The sequence below is a fragment of the Carettochelys insculpta genome, unplaced genomic scaffold, assembly GCF_033958435.1.
Source record: "Carettochelys insculpta isolate YL-2023 unplaced genomic scaffold, ASM3395843v1 scaffold_0036, whole genome shotgun sequence".
NCBI lineage: Eukaryota > Metazoa > Chordata > Testudines > Carettochelyidae > Carettochelys > Carettochelys insculpta.
This window is the reverse complement of record NW_027439073.1, coordinates 5,054-25,910: the sequence shown is the minus strand read 5'-3', so window position 1 is coordinate 25,910 and position 20,857 is coordinate 5,054. Positions and strand designations below refer to the sequence as shown.

The window sequence follows — 20,857 nt, the reverse complement described above, 5'->3', positions numbered from 1 at the left end:
AGGCACTCCCAAAAGTGGGCGGGGCCACCCCTCAAGCCTGGCCCCGCCCCTCGTACTGCCCTCGGCCTTCATTATCTCTTTGTGAAAGGAACTAGCCAAAATAAGGCTTGTTTGGTGACTCAGTGTGTCCCACCCACGTGCGGAATAAATTTTTTGGGGGGTGCACCAAGGTCTGTGTGGTCGTGCACCACTCACAGCAATGAAAAACTAGCCGTGGGTGCCTAATAATCAGCTGGGCAGCCCCCTGCCTCTCTCCGGTGTGGGAGAATCGGAGATGGGACAAGCGCCACGCACTCGCGCACGCATCCAGCACTTCACAAATTCTAACCGAACACTCGTTCCAAGTCCAGGTTGAACCTCCCTAATCCGGCACCCTCTCAGCCAGCAGCCTCCGTAATCCGGCCTGATGTTAGTTCGCCGGTGGCTGGCTTCTCGTGGGTGCGGCCGAGGTTCCCATGGCCCCCATAAGTTTGTTTGCAGCTGCTGGGCCGAGCTCTCCACGTTCTAGGCTGTTGTTTACCCAACAACGTCTGCAAAGAGCCTGGTGGAAATGTTGATAAGGGGGCCAGACAATTCGCAGAGAGGGAGCTGACGTCGTCCCTAGCTTCGAAAACGAGCAGGCCTGTGGCACCTTCTGTGTTAGGCTATACGATGTCACAGGACTTGCTGTTCTTGCTAGACAATACTGACCAGCAAATTCTCTCGTGCAGGATCTGAGGGGTGCCGGACGAGAGAGGGTCCAACCAAAATGCGCCGGGGGCTGGAGCAGGTGGCCGGCGAGGAGAGGCCGAGGGACTGGGGCGTGGTGAGTTGGCAGAAGAGAAGAGCGAGGGGGGTTTGCTGGCAGCCTTCACCTCCCTGCAGGGGCTCTGATGAGGCTGGGGAGAGGCTGTTCTTGGGGGTGCCGGGGGGCAGGACGAGGAGCGATGGGCTCACGTCACGGTGGAGGTCGGAGATGAGGAAAAACTCTCCCCCCAGGAGGGCGGTGAGGCACTGGGACGGGTTCCCCAGAGCGGTGGGGGGATCTCCAGCCCTAGAGGTGGAGCTGGCCCAAGCCCTGGCTGGGATGATGGAGTCAGGTTGGTCCTGCTTTGGGCTCGACTCGATGACCTCCTGAGGCCCCGTCTCACCCTGGGGGTCTAGCTAACGGTCCTTGAGAAAGCCGGGCAGACACGTTTTCCTTAGAAGTGGCACACTCATCAATTGCTGAAACAAACAGAAAAAAAATCTAGAATGGAAACTAAGAACCTTGAAACTAATATTTGCCGGGAGAAAAGCCCAAATTTGGGAGGGAAAAAATGCATTGTCTCCTTCTCCCCTGATTTTCACCCTACTTCTGTGCCATTCGGCCAATGCAGGAGACACTCCTAAGCCTGCCAGATATTTGCGTATGAAAAATGTTATATCAGAGCCACACAATAAGAAGACACCGGCTGCAGGCCTGGGGTTTTCAGTTCCGCAGGAAACCAGATCCACTTCCGTTCGTCGCAGCTACAGAACAAATCTCCCCACTCTGCCTGTCCTTCCACCCACCGAAATAAACCCCAATACGGACCAGGAGGAAGTATTGTCTTTCGCAGCCGGTTTCAGCAGCCTTGGCCGGAGAGGTGATAAACCCCAGGGAGGGACAGGAGAGAGGGTTACAAAATCAGGGTGGCCGTGGAGAAAGCGAGGAAGGCAAAACGATTGACTCATTCTCGTAACACAAGAACTAGGGGGTCACCCAAGGAAAGGAATAGGTTTGAAACAGAGAGAAGGAGTGACGTGGCCAAGCAATGCGTGGTCAACCTGGGGAACTCCTCGCGCAAGGATGCTGTGAAGGCCAGAACTTTAATTGGGTTCAAAAAAGATCTCGAGAAGTTCAAGGAGGACAGGTCCATCATGGCCTGGAAGGGTGGCCCAGCCTCAGTTGGCAGGTGCGGAGAATGGGTGACTGGTTATGGATCAATGGATGGTTCCCTGCTCTGTTGGCTGTCTCTGGTGTTGGGTAGGATCGTGGCCCAGATGGGTCCCTCGTTGTGGCCCTTCGTCAGCTGGGGACTGGTATGTATCTGAGGAGCAGGGTGTGTTGTGTTTGTGTGTTAGTGTATCTGTTGGGGTGTGTCACAGGGGCATGTTGTGCGTTTGTGTGCACGCTGGGGTTGGTGTTTGTCCGAGGGGGTGGCATGTTGTGAGTTTGTGCAGAGTGGTGTATGTGTCAGTGGGTGCGGGGGGGTTGGTGTGTGTTAGTGGGGGAGTGTGTGTGTTCGCACGGACACACACATGCAGGTTGGTGTGTTTGTACTGTGGCTTGGTGCCTGGCAGCAGGACAACGTGTGTGTTGTGACTTTTTCTGGGTGGGTGTAGGGTGCGTGTGTTGTGCTTGTGTTAGTGCTGTGGATTGGTGTGCGCCTGAGGAAATGCCTGTTGTGTTTGTGTTAGGACCTGTGGTGTGTAATTGTGTGTGCTGGGGGTTGGTGTGTATCAGAGGGGCAGATTGTGTATGTTGTGAGTTTGTGTGAGTGTTGTGAATTTGTGTGTGTGCCCAGGGGTTGTGCGTGGTGAACGTGGGTGGGGGGGCAGGTTGGTGTGTGTGTTGTGTTGTGTTACTGTGTGTTGGTGTGCGCCTGAAGAAATGCCTGTTATGTTTGTGTGAGTGTGTTGTCTGTGCTAGGGGTTGGTGTCTATGTCTTGCCTGCGGTTAGTTGGGGTCTGCCAGAAGAGCAGCATGCGTGTGTTGTCCAAAGGAGAGGCTGCAGCCCCAGAGGGGGTCACCTGGGCCCCCAAGCCCCACTTTTGTGGGGCTCCACACACCCAAGCAGGCACTGTTGCATTGGGTGGGAATCAAACCCCCCCGGGCCGTCTGCATGGCAGCCAAGAATTCTACTCCGAACCACCAATGCTGGTGCTCTGGGACCCCTCCGACCCTCCAGCCCTCCCTGGCCAGCTGTGGCCACAGCTGGGTCCCCTGGAGCTGGCCTGGGGGTGCCCCCTTCTCACTGCACCCGGGGGCTTCCCTTCATCTGCCCAGTACCCTTGTCCCCGCATGCTCTAGCAGGGGGTCCCAAGCCTCCGGTGGCTTGGAGAGACCACCTTGCCTGGTCCACGGCAGACCCAGTGGGAGACCCAATAGCAGAGACCAGCCGGGCTGGGCAGTGGGGTCCCCCTGCACTGGAGAGCGTCCCCACAAGGCTGGAGGATACAGCACAGCCGTCAGCCGCCGGGGGGCCGGTCCCGGCCTTCGGCAGATGGAAGTGTGGGGAGGGCGGGTGACCCTCTGGGTGAAGAATTGATTGATTGACTTGGGGTGGGTCCTGCCTTGGGCAGGGGTTGGCTTTGAACTCCAGCGGTCTCTCCCCATCATAGGGTTGGCTTTGATGACCTCCTGAGGTCTCTTCCCATCATAGGGTTTGGCCTTGATGAATTCCGGAGGTCTCTTCCCATCGTAGGGTTTGGCCTTGATGAATTCCGGAGGTCTCTTCCCATCATAGGGTTTGGCCTTGATGAATTCCGGAGGTCAATCCCCATTATAGGGTTGGCCTTGATGAATTCTGGAGGTCTCTTCCCATCATAGGGTTTGGCCTTGATGAATTCCGGAGGTCAATCCCCATCAAAGGGTTGGCCTTGATGACCTCCTGAGGTCTCTTCCCATCATAGGGTTTGGCCTTGATGAATTCCGGAGGTCAATCCCCATCAAAGGGTTGGCCTTGATGACCTCCTGAGGCCCCTCCCCATCATAGGGTTGGCCTTGATGAATTCCGGAGGTCTCTTCCCATCATAGGGTTTGGCCTTGATGAATTCTGGAGGTCTCTCCCCATCATAGGGTTTGGCCTTGATGAATTCCGGAGGTCTCTTCCCATCATAGGGGTTGGCCTTGATGACCTCCGGAGGTCTCTTCCCATCATAGGGTTTGGCCTTGATGAATTCTGGAGGTCTCTCCCCATCATAGGGTTTGGCCTTGATGAATTCCGGAGGTCTCTTCCCATCATAGGGGTTGGCCTTGATGACCTCCGGAGGTCTCTTCCCATCATAGGGTTTGGCCTTGATGAATTCTGGAGGTCTCTCCCCATCATAGGGTTTGGCCTTGATGACCTCCGGAGGTCTCTTCCCATCATAGGGTTGGCCTTGATGAATTCCGGAGGTCTCTCCCCATCATAGGGTTTGGCCTTGATGAATTCCGGAGGTCTGTTCCCATCATAGGGGTTGGCCTTGATGACCTCCGGAGGTCTCTTCCCATCATAGGGTTTGGCCTTGATGAATTCTGGAGGTCTCTTCCCATCATAGGGTTTGGCCTTGATGAATTCCGGAGGTCTCTTCCCATCATAGAGTTGGCCTTGATGAATTCTGGAGGTCTCTTCCCATCATAGGGTTGGCCTTGATGACCTCCTGAGGTCTTTTCCCATCATAGGGTTTGGCCTTGATGAATTCTGGAGGTCTCTCCCCATCATAGGGTTGGATTGGATGACCTGCTGAGGTCTTATCCCATTATAGGGCTGGCCTTAAAGATCTCCTGAGTCCCTCCCAGTCATAACGTTGGCCTTGATGATCCTAAGGTGGTCATCGAAGACAAGCCTAGTAATCTATGATCGTAAGAACCACAGCTGGGCCTGGTCTCCATGGCCTTGCCTGCTATCGGTGTTTTCCGAACCCAGGTAAACTTCTGGGCCCGGCAAGTAAGCGCCCGACGCAGGGCTTGAGGTGCGAGCAGCTAGGCTGAGAGGTAGAAGCAGAGTGAGGGCTCTGGAGGGTCAGGACCTTCATTTCCTGGAAGCTGAGCATTTGGGTGGCCACGTAGGAGAGATTCAGGTGGAAGACACCTCAGGAGGTCATCAAGTCCCACCCCTGTGATGGGAAGACACTCAGGAGCACATCAAGGCCAGCCCTATGAATGGGAAGAGACTCAAGCAGTGATCAAGGCCAACCCTATGATGGGGAGAGACCTCAGGAGGTCATCAAGGCCAACCCTATGATGGGAAAAGACTCAAGCAATGATCAAGGCCAAACCCTATGATGGGAAGAGACCTCCGCCCTGTGTCCTCCAGCCTTGTGGGGACGCTCTCCAGTGCAGGGGGACCCCGCTCCCCAGCCCGGCTGGTCTATGGTATGGGGTGTCCCACTGGCTGTGCCGTGGACCGGGCGAGGTGGTCTCTCCAAGCCACCGGAGGCTGGGGACCCCCTGCTAGGGCACGCGGGGACAAGGGTGCCGGGTGGATGAAGGGAAGCCCCTGGGTGCAGTGAGAAGGGCGCCCCCCAGGCCAGCTCCAGGGGACCCAGCTGTGGCCACAGCTGGCCAGGGAGGGCTGGGGGGGTTGGAGAGGTCCCATGGCACCAGCATTGGTGGTTCAGTGGTAGAGTTCTCGCCTGCCATGCGGGAGGCCTGGGTCTGATTCCTGGCTAATGCAATGGGGCCCCTTTTGGGGGCTGGCTCGGGCGTGCAGCGCCCCACAGCTGGGGGGCGATCCACGCTTCCTTGGTGGGCAAGACACCCAGCACCCCCCGGCGGGCCTCTGGCTTCCCCTACAACCCCTCCCCTCTCGTCCAGGGCAGCTGTCCGCCGGGCCAGGCTTTTATCGGGGATGTCTGGTTTGAATGGGAGATTCCCCCTTCCCCTCCCTCTGTCCTTCCTGCAGTTCCTTCCTTCTCTCTCGCTCACCCCTTCTCTCTCTTTCTCACTCACCCCTCTCCTTTCTCTCTCTCTCTCTTTCTTTCTCACTTACCCCTTTCCTTTCTCTCTCTCTTTCTTTCTCTCTTTCTCACTTAACCCTTTTCTTTCTTTCTTTCCCACTCACCCCTTTCCTTTCTCTCTCTCTTTCTTTCTTTCTTTCTCTCTTTCTCACTTAACCCTTTTCTTTCTTTCTTTCCCACTCACCCCTTTCCTTTCTCTCTCTCTTTCTTTCTTTCTTTCTCTCTTTCTCACTTAACCCTTTTCTTTCTTTCTTTCCCACTCACACCTTTTCTTTCTTTCTTTCTCTCTTTCTCACTCACCCCTTTTCTTGCTTACTCTCCCCTTTTCTTTTTCTTTCTTTCTTCTCTCACCCCTTTTCTTTCTTTCTCACTCACCCCTGTTCTTTCTTTCTTTCTTTATTTCCCACTCACCCTTTTCTTTCCTTTCTCACTCACCCTTTTCTTTCTTTCTTTCTCACTCACCCTTTTCTTTCTTTCTTTCTTTATTTCCCACTCACCCTTTTCTTTCCTTTCTCACTCACCCTTTTCTTTCTTTCTTTCTTTATTTCCCACTCACCCTTTTCTTTCCTTTCTCACTCACCCTTTTCTTTCTTTTTCTTTCTTTCTTTCCTTTCTCACTCACCCCTTTTCTTTCTTTCTTTCTCACTCACCTTTTCTTTCTTTTTCTTTCTTTCTTTCCTTTCTCACTCACCCTTTTCTTTCTTTCTTTCCTTTCTCACTCACCCCTTTTCTTTCTTTCTTTCTCACTCACCTTTTCTTTCTTTTTCTTTCTTTCTTTCCTTTCTCACTCACCCTTTTCTTTCCTTTCTCACTCACCCTTTTCTTTCTTTCTTTCTTTCTCACTCAACCCTTTTCTTACTTACTCTCCCCTTTTCTTTTTCTTTCTTTCTTTCTCACCCCTTTTCTTTCTTTCTCACTCGCCCCTTTTCTTTCTTTCTTTCTTTCTTTCTCACTCGCCCCTTTTCTTGCTTACTCTCCCCTTTTCTTTTTCTTTCTTTCTTCTCTCACATCCTTTCTGTTACTTTCTTTCTTTCTTTCTCAGCCTCACGAGCCAGTGCCATCCGGCCACTCCAAGATCACCCCCCCACCAGATGGCCAGAGGATACCAATTTTCCCCAGCAGAGAGAATCCCAGGGCCTGGGGGGGTGAGGTGGGCACTGGCTGAAGTTTCTTTTACAGCCAGTGGGAGGGGACCTGGGGAGGGGGGGGCTCTGCTTTGGGGCCAAGGCTCTGTTCCCACGGGTGGGGGGAGGGGAATTGACACCTTGACACCAACTTTGCAGCCCTAAGCCTGGCAACTCTTTCATCACCCCCTCCTGCCCCCACACCTCGGCAATGTGGGCCTGGGAACGCCTGCCAGGCGTGTGTGTGTTTCACCCCTCCTTTGAGCCAGCCGCTCTGAAGTCCTGACACCTGAATCCGGAGGGGGGCTGGAGGTGAGGAAGAAGTAGCATTTGCTGTGGGTCAGAGGGTGGGAGGGAAGAGGCAAACTTTGCCATGGGTTTCTCCGATCCCTTTTGGCCCCCTCTCTCCTCTCCAGCTTGTGTAGGGTGTGAGAGCTTCTGAGACTCTTGTAATATTCAAAAGCCAGGCCCAATTCACCTGAATAAAGCCTGGGAGATTTTCTGAGGTGAGGCCAATGGGGCAATGAAAGAAAGAAAGAAAAGGGGTGAATAAGAAAGAAACAAAGAAAGAGAGAAAAGGGGTGAGTGAGAAAGAAAGAGAGAAAAGGGGTGAGTGAGAAAGAAAGAAAAAGAAAAGGGGTGAGTGAGAAAGAAAGAAAGAAAAAGAAAAGTGGTGAGTGGGAAAGAAAGAAAGAAAAAGAAAAGGTGTGAGTGGGAAAGAAGAAAGAAAGAAAGAAAGAAAAGGGGTGAGTGAGAAAGAAAGAGAGAAAGAAATTAAAAAGGGGTGAGTGAGAAAGAAAGAAAGAAAAGGGGCGAGTGAGAAAAAGAAAAAGAAAAGTGGTGAGTGTGAATGAAAGAAAGAAAGAAAGAAAGAAAAGGGGTGAGTCAGAAAGAAAGAAAAAGAAAAGGGGCGAGTGGGAAAGAAAGAAAGAAAGAAAAGGGGTGAGTGGGAAAGAAAGAAAAGGGGTGAGTGGGAAAGAAAGAGAGAAAAGGGGCGAGTGGGAAAGACAGAAAGAAAAAGGGGTGAGTGGGAAAGAAAGAAAGAAAAGGGATGAGTGGGAAAGACAGAAAGAAAGAAAGAGAGAAAAGGGGCGAGTGGGAAAGACAGAAAGCTAAATCAAACCATCAAGGCTCTAGCGCTGTGTCTGGTACTCCTGAACTATGTGTATGTTTTGGAGCTATTTTGGTGCCCTGAAATACTCCTCCATGTCTAGAAAATGTGCCCGTTTTTATTTATTTATTTATTTTCTGAAATTCCAGGCTCACTACTTCAGCTTCCCTCTCCCCCCACGTTGCAGGCAAGGGTGCCTTGAAATAATGCAGTAATACGCAGAGTGTGTCGGCCACGCCAAATCCCGAGAAGCCCATTCTGAAATTGGCTTATTTCGCGTTAAGGGAATTGCGTGAACACAGCTCTGCTCTCGCTGTCGCGAGGCGTCAGGGCAGTCGATTGGAGAATTTCTCCCACCCGTCTCCCTCTGTGGTTGGAAAAATCGGTTTATTTGACATCCATTTCAGCAACGGCGTTGTGTCTCGATTTTCACCGTCATGGGGCCTCAGATTAAGCTCAGAGAATCCTAGAATCCGAGGCCTGGTCTATGTTGGGGATCAAAGTCGATCCCAGATAAATTTGCATCACGAAAATCAAAGTTGCAGGCTCAATTTTTGTTCCCTGGTGCAGATCAGGGCTCTTCAGGCTCACGCTGACATTTTTCATGCTGTGTGGCAGCTTCGCGTACCAGGCTCGATGGCCAAGCCCAGGCAGATGGATTTTGCTGCGTCTTCATTGACGTGGCAAGACGAAACGCCGTTGGCTCGTTCACGTTCCATCGAACCTGCAGTAGGGAAAGACATACCCCGTACGGCTGGAAGGGACCTCAGAAGACCCACACCAGGACCAAGCCCAACACAACCAGCCCAGCCAGGACTGGGTCAAGCCGGAACTTAAAAACCTCCGGGGATGGAGATCCCACCAGGTCTCTGGGGAACCCATCCGAGTGCTTCATCACCCTCCTAGGGAAAGCGTTTTCCTTAATTAATGTAGCTGGAATCACGCCCCTCAATTTGACTCCTGGTTAGAGGGTAGGCCAGTGGGGCTCAACTTTTGATATAAAGTGCCCCGGGAAAAAAATATCAGTCCCTCCCCCGGCAGCACCTACAATTTTCAGACACACCTAATTTTTTTTATGTGCCATCGCAGCGCATTTATTTAGACAACTTAATGGTCACTTTGAGGCTGGCCAAAATCACCTACTTGTGTGTCCAACCTAAACTTCTCGATCATCAGGTGGGCTTCTGGAAGATTGTCTTTGGAAAGAGTGCATCCGCTCAGGCTACGTCGACATTTGTGCTCCTCTGTCGAAAGAGGCATGCAAATGCAGGCCATCGCAAATGCAAATGAGGCGCTGCTTTACATGGGGTGCACCTCATTTGCCTAACGGCAGCCTCTCGGGTGGGCCAGCAGCGCCGTTTTTCAGGGAGGAAAACAGCCATGTTGATGGGGTTCCTTTAAAAATAGCCCTCATTTTCAAAACAAAATAGGAAGACGGGAAAAGAGCTTAGACAAATGAAATGCGAGGTATGCAAATGAGTGTCTCATTTGCATTTTCAACTTCCCTCATTTGCATGCCTCTTTCGTAGCCTGTGACTTGACAGAGCAAGCTGATCTTTCGAAAATGAGCGGCCATCCAGCCTCCGGTCAGTTGCAAAAAAATAGGCCAGGGATCGAAAAAGCCAGCCCCACGAGGACTGCTCTTTGGAGAAAACAGGCCCCATGTTTGCTTTCGAAAGCAGCTTTCGACTGGGAGCGCTTGTCCTGAAACAGGAAAGGAAGAGTAATTTCAAAAGGCCGGCTGCAGGCTCTGAATTTACTTTCGATTCCCGCCATTGGCCTGAGGCTGGTGCAAAGAGGATAAATAAAGGGATAAATAAAAACATAAATAAATCAACAAGCTACACATAAAGAAAGTGCGGATTTCTATTCAGAAAAATAAGTGGTGCCATGCTGAGTTAGGGTACCACTGGGAGAGCTGGGTGTATCTCCAGGGGTTCTTGCACCCCCCTTGCCCCCTCCAGCTGCGAGCCACCAAAGGAAGAACAAGCAGTCCTGTGGCACTTTAGAGTCTAGCAGGTTTTTGGGGGGCGCATAAGCTTGAAAGGGAGTATGGCTTTTCCAGAGAGGCAGGAAATGGGGGGGTCTAGGAAGCGTTTACTTCACAGCCCCGCTCAAAAAGCTCAGGGCTGCATTGGCCGGGAATCGAACCCGGGCCTCCCGCGTGGCAGGCGAGAATTCTACCACTGAACCACCAATGCAGATGTGAAGAACTCAGCCAGCTGTTACCCCATCTGGAGTCAATGCTGAAGAGCATCGCTGCACAGCTCCCTTCCCCACCCGGATCCGTCTCTCGCATGGAGCTGGGGCACAGAGGGTGGGGGGGCGGGGGGCGTCCGGGGTGGCTGGGAGGAGGGATGTATGGGGGGACCGGGGGGGCTGGGGGAGGGGTGCATGGAGCGGGGCCCAGGGTGGCTGGGGGAGGGGTGTGTGGAGGGGGGGGCCCAGGGTTGGCTGGGGGGAGGGGTACATGGAGAAGGGGCCAGGTGTGTCTGGGGGAGGGGTGCATGGGGGAACCCGGGGGGCCGGGGAGAAGGGGTGCGTGGAGGGGGCCCGGAGTGGCGGGGGGAGGGGTGTGTGGAGAAGGGGCCAGGGGGGTCTGGGGGAGGGGTGCATGGGGTAACCCGGGGGGGGGTGCCTGGGGACCTTCCCCCCGAATCCATCCTTCTGCACCCCCTCACCCAGATCCGCCCCTCCAAGTGTCCCCCGCCCCCGCCGCGCCCCACTTCTGTTCCACCGGCTGCAGCCCCAGGGGCTTCCGGGCCAGAAAGCGGAGCCGGGGGGGGGGGCCCTCCCCTTATTAACGCACCAGGCAGCCGCGGGGTGGGGGGCGGACCAGGGACTCGTCCCAGGGCAGAGCCTGTCCTTTCCAGGGTCCCAGCCCCGCGCCCCTCTGTCCGCCCCCGGGGGAAACCCGCTGCAGACCCCGGGCTTTGGGGGTACGCTGCGATTCCCAGCGCTCCCGAGCGCCAAGGACGCCCCCTGCTGGCTGGGGATGAACCCACCCGGGCGGCCCAGCCCCTCCCCCGCTCCCTCCATGGGGGGAGGGGCAGATGAGCTCCTTCAATTTCCTTGCGCCCCTCGGCTCCAGCCTCTCCGCTCCCCTCCTGCGCCTGGCCGCCCCCTCCCATAGCGGGCCCCTGATGCCAGCTGCTCGCCGGCCTCTTCTGGAGGGGGTTCCCCCTCTTCCCCGCTTCCCGCGTCCCCCCCCACGGGCCGCGCTTTGCGAGCCGTGCGCTTGGCACCGTGCGCCCCAGCCGTGCGCTTGGCACGCTGCGCCCCCGTTGTGGCCCAGTGCGCCCCAGCCGTGCGCCCCTCTGCGTGCTTGGCACCCTGCGTCCAGTCCCCCCTTGTGCGCCTGGCCCCTTGCGTCCGGCCCAGTGCGCCCCCCTTTTGGCACCGTGCACCCCGTCCTCCTTGTGCGCTTGATCCCGTGCGCCCCAGCCCTGCGCATGGCCTCGGGCGCCCCCCTTTTGTCCCCGTGCGCCCCTCTGCGTGCTTGGCACCCTGAGTCCAGTCCCCCTTGCGCGCTTGATCCCGTGCGCCCCAGCCCTGCGCTTGGCTCCGTGCGCCCCCCTCTTGGCTCCGTGCGTCCCAGCCGTGCGCCCACAGCCCCGCGCGCCCCACCCCCGCCAGCTTGTGCGCTTGGCCCCCTGTGCCCCAGCCGTGTTCCCCAGCCGTGCCTCCGGCCCCGTGCGCCCCCCGTGCCCTGGCCCCGTGCGCCCCCGCCCTGCGCTCGGCCCCGTGCGCCCGGCTGCCGGCCCGTGCCAAACCCAAGCCCAATTTGTTCTTCACACCCCGGGGGGGATTTTCGCACCTCGGCGGAGGAGAGGAGGGGCGGGGGCAGGTGGTCGGGGCGGGCGCAGGGAGGTGGGAGGCTCGCTGGGCCCCCGCTGGAGTGGGGAGGCGGGGGTGGGGGGTATAAAAGCGGGTCCTGCGGGGCGGCAGCGCCTTTCTTGTGCGGGGCCAGGATGGTGACCAAAGGCGCCTCGGAACCCGCCGGGCTGAGGAAGGTGCGCTGGGGCCCCGGGGGCTGGGGGGCGCGGGGGCAGGGTGTGGGGGCGGCGGAGCACACGGAGGGCTGGGGGGGATTTTAGGTGAAGGCGTTTGGGGAGGGGGCGCGGGCGCACACGGGGGGACTGAGGGGGCGCACATGGGGGACCTGGAGGGGATTTTAGGTGAACGGGGGTTGGGGAGGGGGCGGGGGGCACAGGGGGGGCTGAGGGGTGGGGGGCACACGGGGAGCTGGGGGGATTTTAGGTGAAGGGGGGCTGGGGAGGGGGCGGGGGCGCACACAGGGGGACTGGGGAGCGCACACGGGGGACCTGGAGGGGATTTTAGGTGAAGGGGGGCTGGGGAGGGGGCGGGGGCGCACGGGGGGACTGAGGGGGCGCACACGGGGGACCTGGAGGGGATTTTAGGTGAAGGGGGGTTGGGGAGGGGGCGGGGGCGCACACAGGGGGACTGGGGAGCGCACACGGGGGACCTGGAGGGGATTTTAGGTGAAGGGGGGTTGGGGAGGGGGCGGGGGCGCACACAGGGGGACTGGGGAGCGCACACGGGGGGCTGGGGGGATTTTAAGTGAAGGGGGTTGGGGAGGGGGCGGGGCACGGGGGGGCTGAGGGGTAGGGGGCACACGGGGGACTGGAGGGGATTTTGGGTGAAGAGGGGTTGGGGAGGGGGCGGGGGGTACGGGGGGCTGAGGCGCACGCGGGGGGGCTGGGGTATCTTAGGTGAAGGGGGTTGGGGAGGCGGCGGGGACACGGGGGGATGGGGGCGGGGGCGCACACGGGGGGGCTGGGGGGATTTTAGGTGAAGGGGGTTGGGGAGAGGGCGGGGACACGGGGAGATGAGGCGCACACGGGGGGGCTGGGGGGATTTTAGGTGAAGGGGGTCGGGGAGGGGGCGCACACGGGGGGGCTGGGGGGATTTTAGGTGAAGGGGGTTGGGGAGAGGGCGGGGACACGGGGAGATGAGGCGCACACGGGGGGGCTGGGGGGATTTTAGGTGAAGGGGGTCGGGGAGGGGGCGCACACGGGGGGCTGGGGGGATTTTAGGTGAAGGGGGTCGGGGAGGGGGCGCACACGGGGGGGCTGAGGGGATTTTAGGTGAAGGGGGTCGGGGAGGGGGCGCACACGGGGGGGCTGGGGGATTTTAGGTGAAGGGGGTCGGGGAGGGGGCGCACACGGGGGGCCTGGGGGGATTTTAGGTGAAGGGGGTTGGGGAGGGGGCGCACACGGGGGGGCTGGGGGGATTTTAGGTGAAGGGGGTTGGGGAGGGGGCGCACACGGGGGGGCTGGGGGGATTTTAGGTGAAGGGGGTCGGGGAGGGGGCGCACACGGGGGGGCTGGGGGGATTTTAGGTGAAGGGGGTCGGGGAGGGGGCGCACACGGGGGGGCTGAGGGGATTTTAGGTGAAGGGGGTTGGGGAGGGGGCGCACACGGGGGGCTGGGGGGATTTTAGGTGAAGGGGTTGGGGAGGGGGCGCACACGGGGGGCTGGGGGGATTTTAGGTGAAGGGGGTTGGGGAGGGGGCGCACACGGGGGGGGTGGGGGGATTTTAGGTGAAGGGGGTCGGGGAGGGGGCGCACACGGGGGGGCTGGGGGATTTTAGGTGAAGGGGGTCGGGGAGGGGGCGCACACGGGGGGGCTGGGGGGATTTTAGGTGAAGGGGGTCGGGGAGGGGGCGCACACGGGGGGGGTGGGGGGATTTTAGGTGAAGGGGGTCGGGGAGGGGGCGCACACGGGGGGGCTGGGGGGATTTTAGGTGAAGGGGGTTGGGGAGGGGGCGCACACGGGGGGGCTGAGGGGAGGGGGCGCACACGGGGGGCTGGGGGGATTTTAGGTGAAGGGGGTTGGGGAGGGGGCGCACACGGGGGGGCTGAGGGGATTTTAGGTGAAGGGGGTCGGGGAGGGGGCGCACACGGGGGGGCTGGGGGGATTTTAGGTGAAGGGGGTTGGGGAGGGGGCGCACACGGGGGGGCTGGGGGATTTTAGGTGAAGGGGGTCGGGGAGGGGGCGCACACGGGGGGGCTGGGGGGATTTTAGGTGAAGGGGGTCGGGGAGGGGGCGCACAAGGGGGGGCTGGGGGGATTGTAGGTGAAGGGGGTCGGGGAGGGGGCGCACACGGGGGGGGTGGGGGGATTTTAGGTGAAGGGGGTCGGGGAGGGGGCGCACACGGGGGGGCTGGGCTGGGGGGATTGTAGGTGAAGGGGGTCGGGGAGGGGGCGCACACGGGGGGGGTGGGGGGATTTTAGGTGAAGGGGGTCGGGGAGGGGGCGCACACGGGGGGGCTGGGGGGATTTTAGGTGAAGGGGGTCGGGGAGGGGGCGCACACGGGGGGGGTGGGGGGATTTTAGGTGAAGGGGGTCGGGGAGGGGGCGCGCACGGGGGGCTGGGGGGATTTTAGGTGAAGGGGGTCGGGGAGGGGGCGCACACGGGGGGCTGGGGGATTTTAGGTGAAGGGGGTCGGGGAGGGGGCGCACACGGGGGGTGGGGGGATTTAGGTGAAGGGGGTCGGGGAGGGGGCGCACACGGGGGGGGTGGGGGGATTTTAGGTGAAGGGGGTCGGGGAGGGGCGCACACGGGGGGGCTGGGGGGATTTTAGGTGAAGGGGGTCGGGGAGGGGGCGCACACGGTGGGGCTGAGGGGAGGGGGCGCACCGGGAGGGGTGGGGGGGTGGGGGATTTTAGGTGAGGGGGTTGGGGGGAGTCAGGCTGGCGTGGGGGGCGATGCTGGGGTGGGGACAAGGTCCGGCTCCTGGGGGCAGTGGGGGCTGCGGGCCCGGCGGGGAAGCGGGGGGGGGGTCCCTGGCGCTGGAGGAGAGACCCGGGGGGGGCTCCGGGCCCGGGGGGGTGTCGGGGTGCGGCGCCCCAGGGCCGCGGGGAGCTCAGGGCCGCGCCTCCCCCGCGCTCTCTGCCCAGATGCTGAAGCCGCTGGCGGAGAAGCGGAGGCGGGACCGGATCAACCGGAGCCTGGAGGAGCTGCGGCGATTGCTCCTGGACCGGACCCGCCAGCAGGTCAGTGCGCCCCGGGGGCGCCCCCGGACCCCCGAGTCCCGAGTCCCCAGCCCCCCCCGTGCGCCCCCGGACCCCCGAGTCCCCCCGCCCCCCCTTGTGCGCCCCCCGGACCCCCGAGTCCCGAGTCCCCAGCCCCCCCCCCGTGCGCCCCCTGGACCCCCGAGTCCCCAGCCCCCCCCGTGCGCCCCCCCGGACCCCCGAGTCCCGAATCCCCAGCCCCACCCGTGAGCCCCCCGGACCCGCGAGTCCCCCGCCCCCCTGTGCGCCCCCGGACCCCGAGTCCCCGAGTCCCCAGCCCCACCCATGAGCCCCCCGGACCCCCGAGTCCCCCGCCCCCCTGTGCGCCCCCCGGACCCCCGAGTCCCGAGTCCCCAGCCCCCCCGTGCGCCCCCCGGACCCCCCGAGTCCCGAGTCCCCAGCCCCACCCGTGAGCCCCCCGGACCCGCGAGTCCCCCGCCCCCCCTGTGCGCCCCCTGGACCCCGAGTCCCCAGCCCCCCCCCGTGCGCCCCCCGGACCCGCGAGTCCCGAGTCCCCAGCCCCACCCGTGAGCCCCCCCGGACCCGCGAGTCCCCCCGTCCCCCTGTGCGCCCCCCGGACCCCGAGTCCCCGAGTCCCCAGCCCCCCCCGTGAGCCCCCCGGACCCGCGAGTCCCCCCGCCCCCCCTGTGCGCCCCCGGGACCCCCGAGTCCCGAGTCCCCCGCCCCGCCCGTTGCGCCCCTCGGACCCCCGAGTCCCCCGCCCAGCCCCCCTGTGCACCCCCGGACCCCTGAGTCCCCAGCCTCGCCCATGCGCCCCCTGGCCCCAGCCCTGCCTTTGCGCCCCCTGGCCCCAGATCCCCTGTGCGCCCCCCGGACCCCGGACCCCCGAGTCCCCAGCCCCGCCCGTGCGCCCCCGACCCCCTGAATCTCCCTGTCCCCACCCCCCTGTGCGCCCCTGACTCCCTGCCCCAGCCACGCCCATGTGCTCCCCGAGTCCCCCCCGCCCCCAGCCCTGCTGTGCGCCCCCCGACCCCCCGAATCCCCCAGCCCCGCCTGTGCGCCCCTGACCCCCTGGAATCCCCCGCCCCCCCCCAGACTCGCCTGTGCGCCCCCGACCCCCAGCCCCACTCTGAGCCCTGAAGCCCATCTGTGCACCCCCAGCTCCACTCTGAACCCCCGAACCCCATCGGGTGCACCCCAAAACCTACTCTGAGGCCCCAAAACCCATCTGTGCACCCCCAAACCCACTGTGAACCCTCGAAACCATCTGTACACACCCAAACTCTGCTATGAACCCCCAACCCATCTGTGCACCCCCCACTCTGAACCACATCTGTGCACCCCAAACCCTGCTCTGAACCCAGTCTGTGGCCCCAAACCCTGCTCCAAACCTCCCCAAATCCCATCTGTGCACCCCAAACCCCACTCCAAACCCCCAAGCTCTGGCTGTAGACCCCATACCTCACTCTGAACCCCCAAACTCCATCTGTGCACCCCAAGCCCACTCTGAACTCCAAAAGCCATCTGCGGACCCCCCCCCAAACACTGCTCCACCCCCCAAACCCTCATCCATGAGCCCCAAACCCCGGCCATGCGCTGCCAGCCCCCAATCCAACCCTGTCCTGTCCCCTGCACACAGCCCTGAACCCCCAAACCCACACTGGACCCCCAGATCCCCCCCAATCCTGCCACCCCCTGAACCCCACGCTGGGGACACCGTCTGCCCCCCCCCAACTTTATGCCCTCCCCAAACAACAGCTGTGGGTCCCTGACCCCCCAGAACCTCACCCTGCCACCCCGATCCTTGCCTTTGGGGTGCCCCCCCAGCCCCCTGAACTCCCCAGGGCCCTGTCCCCCAAAAAAACCCTGCCCCATGTGCCCATCAGACCCCCTGCACCCAGAGTCCCCCACTGCCTGCAGAGACCCCCGTCTCACCCAACCTCCCCATAGCCACCAGACTGCCCCCCCCCCAAAGGTCTGCCCAGCCTCCTCCCACCCAGAGCCCCCCCCCCCCAAACAGAGCAGCCCCCTGGCCCCTGCCCCACCCCCACCCCGCAGCCTCATATCACCAAAACCTCCTCCCCTAGACATGTCTGGCTCCCCCTGGGCTCTGCCAAGCCCCCGAAACGCCTGCCCCACACAGCCCCACCCCACACAGCCCCCGCCCAGGCTTCCACCCTCCCCACACAGCCCAACCCCAAACCCCATCCCACTTGGCTCGAGCCCCCCTCCCCAGCCCCACCCCCTTCCCTCCACCCAGCCCCTCCCCCCCAGGCTCCCACCCCCAGAGCCCCCCCCCCCCCTCCTCGGTCACCTCAGCCCCCCGCCTGTGGCCTCTTCTCTTGCAGAGCCTGCGAAGCCGCAAGGTGGAGAAAGCGGAGATCCTGGAAGTGGCCGTGCGTTACCTGCGAGAGTGGCCCACCCCCATCGGGCGGGGTAGGGCCCTGGGGGGGGTCAGGGGGCACATCATGGGGGTGCCCACAGACGGTGTGGGGGGGTCCCCAGGCCCCGTCCCCCCCCGTCTGCAGTCAGCAGACTGGCCAGGGTAGGAGCCATAAGCTGTCAGGACAATCCATCTTGGGGGGGGGGTCCCCGAGCTGGGCTCTGGTCCCCCTTCTCCCTCCCCAGCCAGACCAGACCACCCCCCACTCTACAGCCCACTTCCAGTTCCATCCTACCAGGCCCTTCTTCGTCCCGTCCCTGCACTGATGCTGTGGCTAGGGAAACTGAGGCAGCTGCCTCAGCAGGACAGTTGGAAACATGCAGCTGAACTGGGGAGGGAAATCAGATCCCCGCACACCCACATGGTCCCATCATGTCTGTGATGTGCAGCCTACGGTCCTGCAGAAAAGGACCTGGGGGTCGCGGCAGGTGAGGGGCTGGAGAGGAGCCCCCAGTGGGCCTTGTAGCCGAGAAGGCGACGGGCGCATGGGGCTGCGTCCAGAGGAGCATTTACAGCAGCGCTAGAGAAGTGATTGGTCCCTCTCCTCGGCGCTGGGAGGCCCCAGCTGGAGGGTTGTGTCCGGTTCTGGGCCCCCCAGTGCAGACGGGACGTGGGGGGCGTTGGAGAGGGGCCGGCGGAGGGCACCAAAATGCGCCGGGGGCTGGAGCAGGTGGCCGGCGAGGAGAGGCCGAGGGACTGGGGTGTGGTGAGTTGGCAGAAGAGAAGAGCGAGGGGGGTTTGCTGGCAGCCTTCACCTCCCTGCAGGGGCCCTGACGAGGCGGGGGAGGCTGTTCTCGGGGGTGCCGGGCGGCAGGACGAGGAGCGATGGGCTCACGTCGCGGGGGGGGGGAGGGGTGGGGGTCGGAGAGGAGGAAAAACTCTCCCCCCAGGAGGGCGGTGAGGCACTGGGACGGGTTCCCCAGAGCGGTGGGGGGCATCTCCAGCCCTAGAGGTGGAGCTGGCCCAAGCCCTGGCTGGGACGACGGAGTTGGGCTGGTCCTGCTCTGGGCAGGGGGCTGGACCCGACGACCTCCTGAGGTCCCGTCCCGCCCTGGGAGTCTATGCATGTCCCATCCCCTGGCATTGACCCACCCCCGTCTCCCCACTGCCCCCCCCAGGAGTCGACCCAGCGGGGGACACCGATCCCCTGCAACGCTGCTATCTGCTGGGCTTCCGGGAGTGCTTGCTCCGCCTCTCCGCCTTTGTCCGTGACACCCAACCCTGCGTGCAGGGCAACTCCTGGACACCCTGCAGCTTTACCTGGCCGCCAGTGCCCCCAGGAGCCCGACCCACCCGAGCCTGCCTGCCGGCTCCACCCGGCCTCCTGCCGCCTGCCTGCCCGGTCTCACCCAGGCCTCCCACAGCACCGGGGTATCGTCAGCCGGCCTTGAACCACGCCGAGGCGCCGGAGACCTCCCAGAGACACACGGACCGGGCAGCCGCGTCGAAAGGGGAGCCCCCGCAGCCGGCCATGTGGAGGCCGTGGCCGTAGAGTTAGCAACGGAGACACTGTACATTCCTGTGTGTATAGCCCTGACATCTTCCCTTCCGGCCGTGTAAAATAATATAAAGTTTATCTATATTGCCAGCCCCCAGTACCAATCGTCTGCCCCCTTTCCTTCCCGCAGGCCCTTTTTCCTAGCCTGAGCCTGGAAGACATCTGTTCGATAGAGCTAGGGCCCTCTTTTTTTCATCCACAACGTGCGTTGCCTCTCATTTTACGATTTGTGCGTGGAATGAATTTTTTTCCTGTGCACCACCCATAGAAACGCAAGCTCCGATCACCCACTGGGCAGCATGTGACCTCTCTCCCGCTTACCGAGAATGCTGTCCACATTTTTTCCCACCCCCCAGTGGAAAAATGCAGATTTGGTGGATGCCCCAAGAGGGGATGAGTTTGCGGCGGGTGAAGCTGCTCTGGAAACAAGAGGCTTTGATTTTTTTTCTTTCTTTCAGGGAGACCCTACTTTTTGTTTGTAAAATTTCCTTGATGTTATGTGGTAAAAAACATCCTCTCCTGCTCTTTCGAAAGTGTTGAGATTCTGAAAAACTGCAAATCTTTCTTTTTTTTTTTCCCGTGAGAACTGACTTTTTCTTCGGAAAACATAGGGGTTTTTTTTTCCCCAAATTATCCCCCACGTGTGCAAAAAAGAGTTAAAAATTACAAATACAATTCCCTGATATTTTAAAAATGCAACCTTTTGGTTTTTTTCAGGGAAAAAAGCGACTTTCATTTAGCCTCATGTGACACATTCCCCGCCAAAAATTGAAAAGGGGCATAAAATGCTAAGAAGTGTTTCATTTTGAGGTTTTGTTTTTTTTTTAAACAAAACATTTTGATTTTTGGGTTGTTGCCTTTTGAAACAGCTTTTGATTTTATTAAAAACGATTTCTTCCTCTGGTGTTTAAATAGGCTTGAACTTTGAAAACTATAACACATCCATTTCCTGAAGCAGAGTAATTTCATACTGGGCATTTCCTCTGAGTATATTAAAACAGCCTCCCTGACATCTGAAAATAGGTTAAAATACAATAAAAATCTGAAAATAGGGTTAAAATAAAGCAACAAAAATCTGAAAATAGGGTTAAAACAATTTAAAAACACCCTGAAAATAGGGTTACAATTAAATTAAAAAGTCTAAAAATAGGGTTAAAATAAAATTTAAAAATACTGAAAATTGGATTAAAGTAAAGCAAAAAATCTGAAAATAGGGTTAAAAACACAATAAAAAATCTGAAAATAGGGTTAAAACACAATAAAAAAATCTGAAAATAGGGCTACAATTAAATTTAAACATCTGAAAATTGGGTTAAAACAATAAAAAAATCTGAAAATAGGGCTACAATTAAATTTAAACATCTGAAAATAGGGTTTAAACAATAAAAAAATCTGAAAATAGGGTGAAAATTAATTTTAAAAATCTGGAAATGGGGTGAAAATAGAGGTGGACCTAACATAAAAAAATCTGAAAATAGGTTTAAATGAGGTCCGGTTCTGGAAGCAGGGCTAAAATGAGGTCAAAACTCTGAAAATAGGGCTACAATAAAATCAAATTCTGAAAATAGGTTAAAATAAGGTAAGAACAATTTGAAATAGGGCTAAAATATGGCTAAATTCTGAAAATAAGGTAAAAAAAAATCTGCAATAGTGTTAAAATACGGTCAGAAATCTGAAAATAGGAACGTGTTTTGCTCAGCAATAAAACGATTTGGTTCTTGAGTGAGAACCTCTTTGGGTTGGAAATTTTCTTAGCTATTATTTTCTGGAAATAAGCCCCCCCCCCCCCCCCCCCCCGCGTGTTAAATAGATTTGAAATGAATCAGAAGCTCATAGCCTTCTAGGCTGGAAGGGACCAAGGGAGGTCATCGAGTCCAGCTGCCCGTCCAGCTGCCCTAAATAGACAAGAAGGCCTGTACACTGGAGAAATGGTCTATCCTTCAATGGCAGGTCAATGCAACCACGACACGCTGGAAAGACAAGGGACCATGGCTGGTAGACCACATGACACCCCCACCCC

The 20,857-nt window shown here is 59.3% G+C and overlaps 1 non-coding gene and 1 pseudogene across 1 annotated transcript; one reads left to right on the top strand and one right to left on the bottom strand.

Moving 5' to 3' along the window:
• Positions 1-10,029: 10,029 nt before the first annotated feature.
• TRNAG-GCC (transfer RNA glycine (anticodon GCC)) lies at positions 10,030-10,100 on the bottom strand. The gene has a single exon. It is a non-coding gene; the product is annotated as a tRNA-Gly (tRNA).
• Positions 10,101-11,870: 1,770 nt separating this feature from the next.
• Positions 11,871-18,831, top strand: LOC142005954 (transcription factor HES-7-like; annotated as a pseudogene).
• Positions 18,832-20,857: the final 2,026 nt, after the last annotated feature.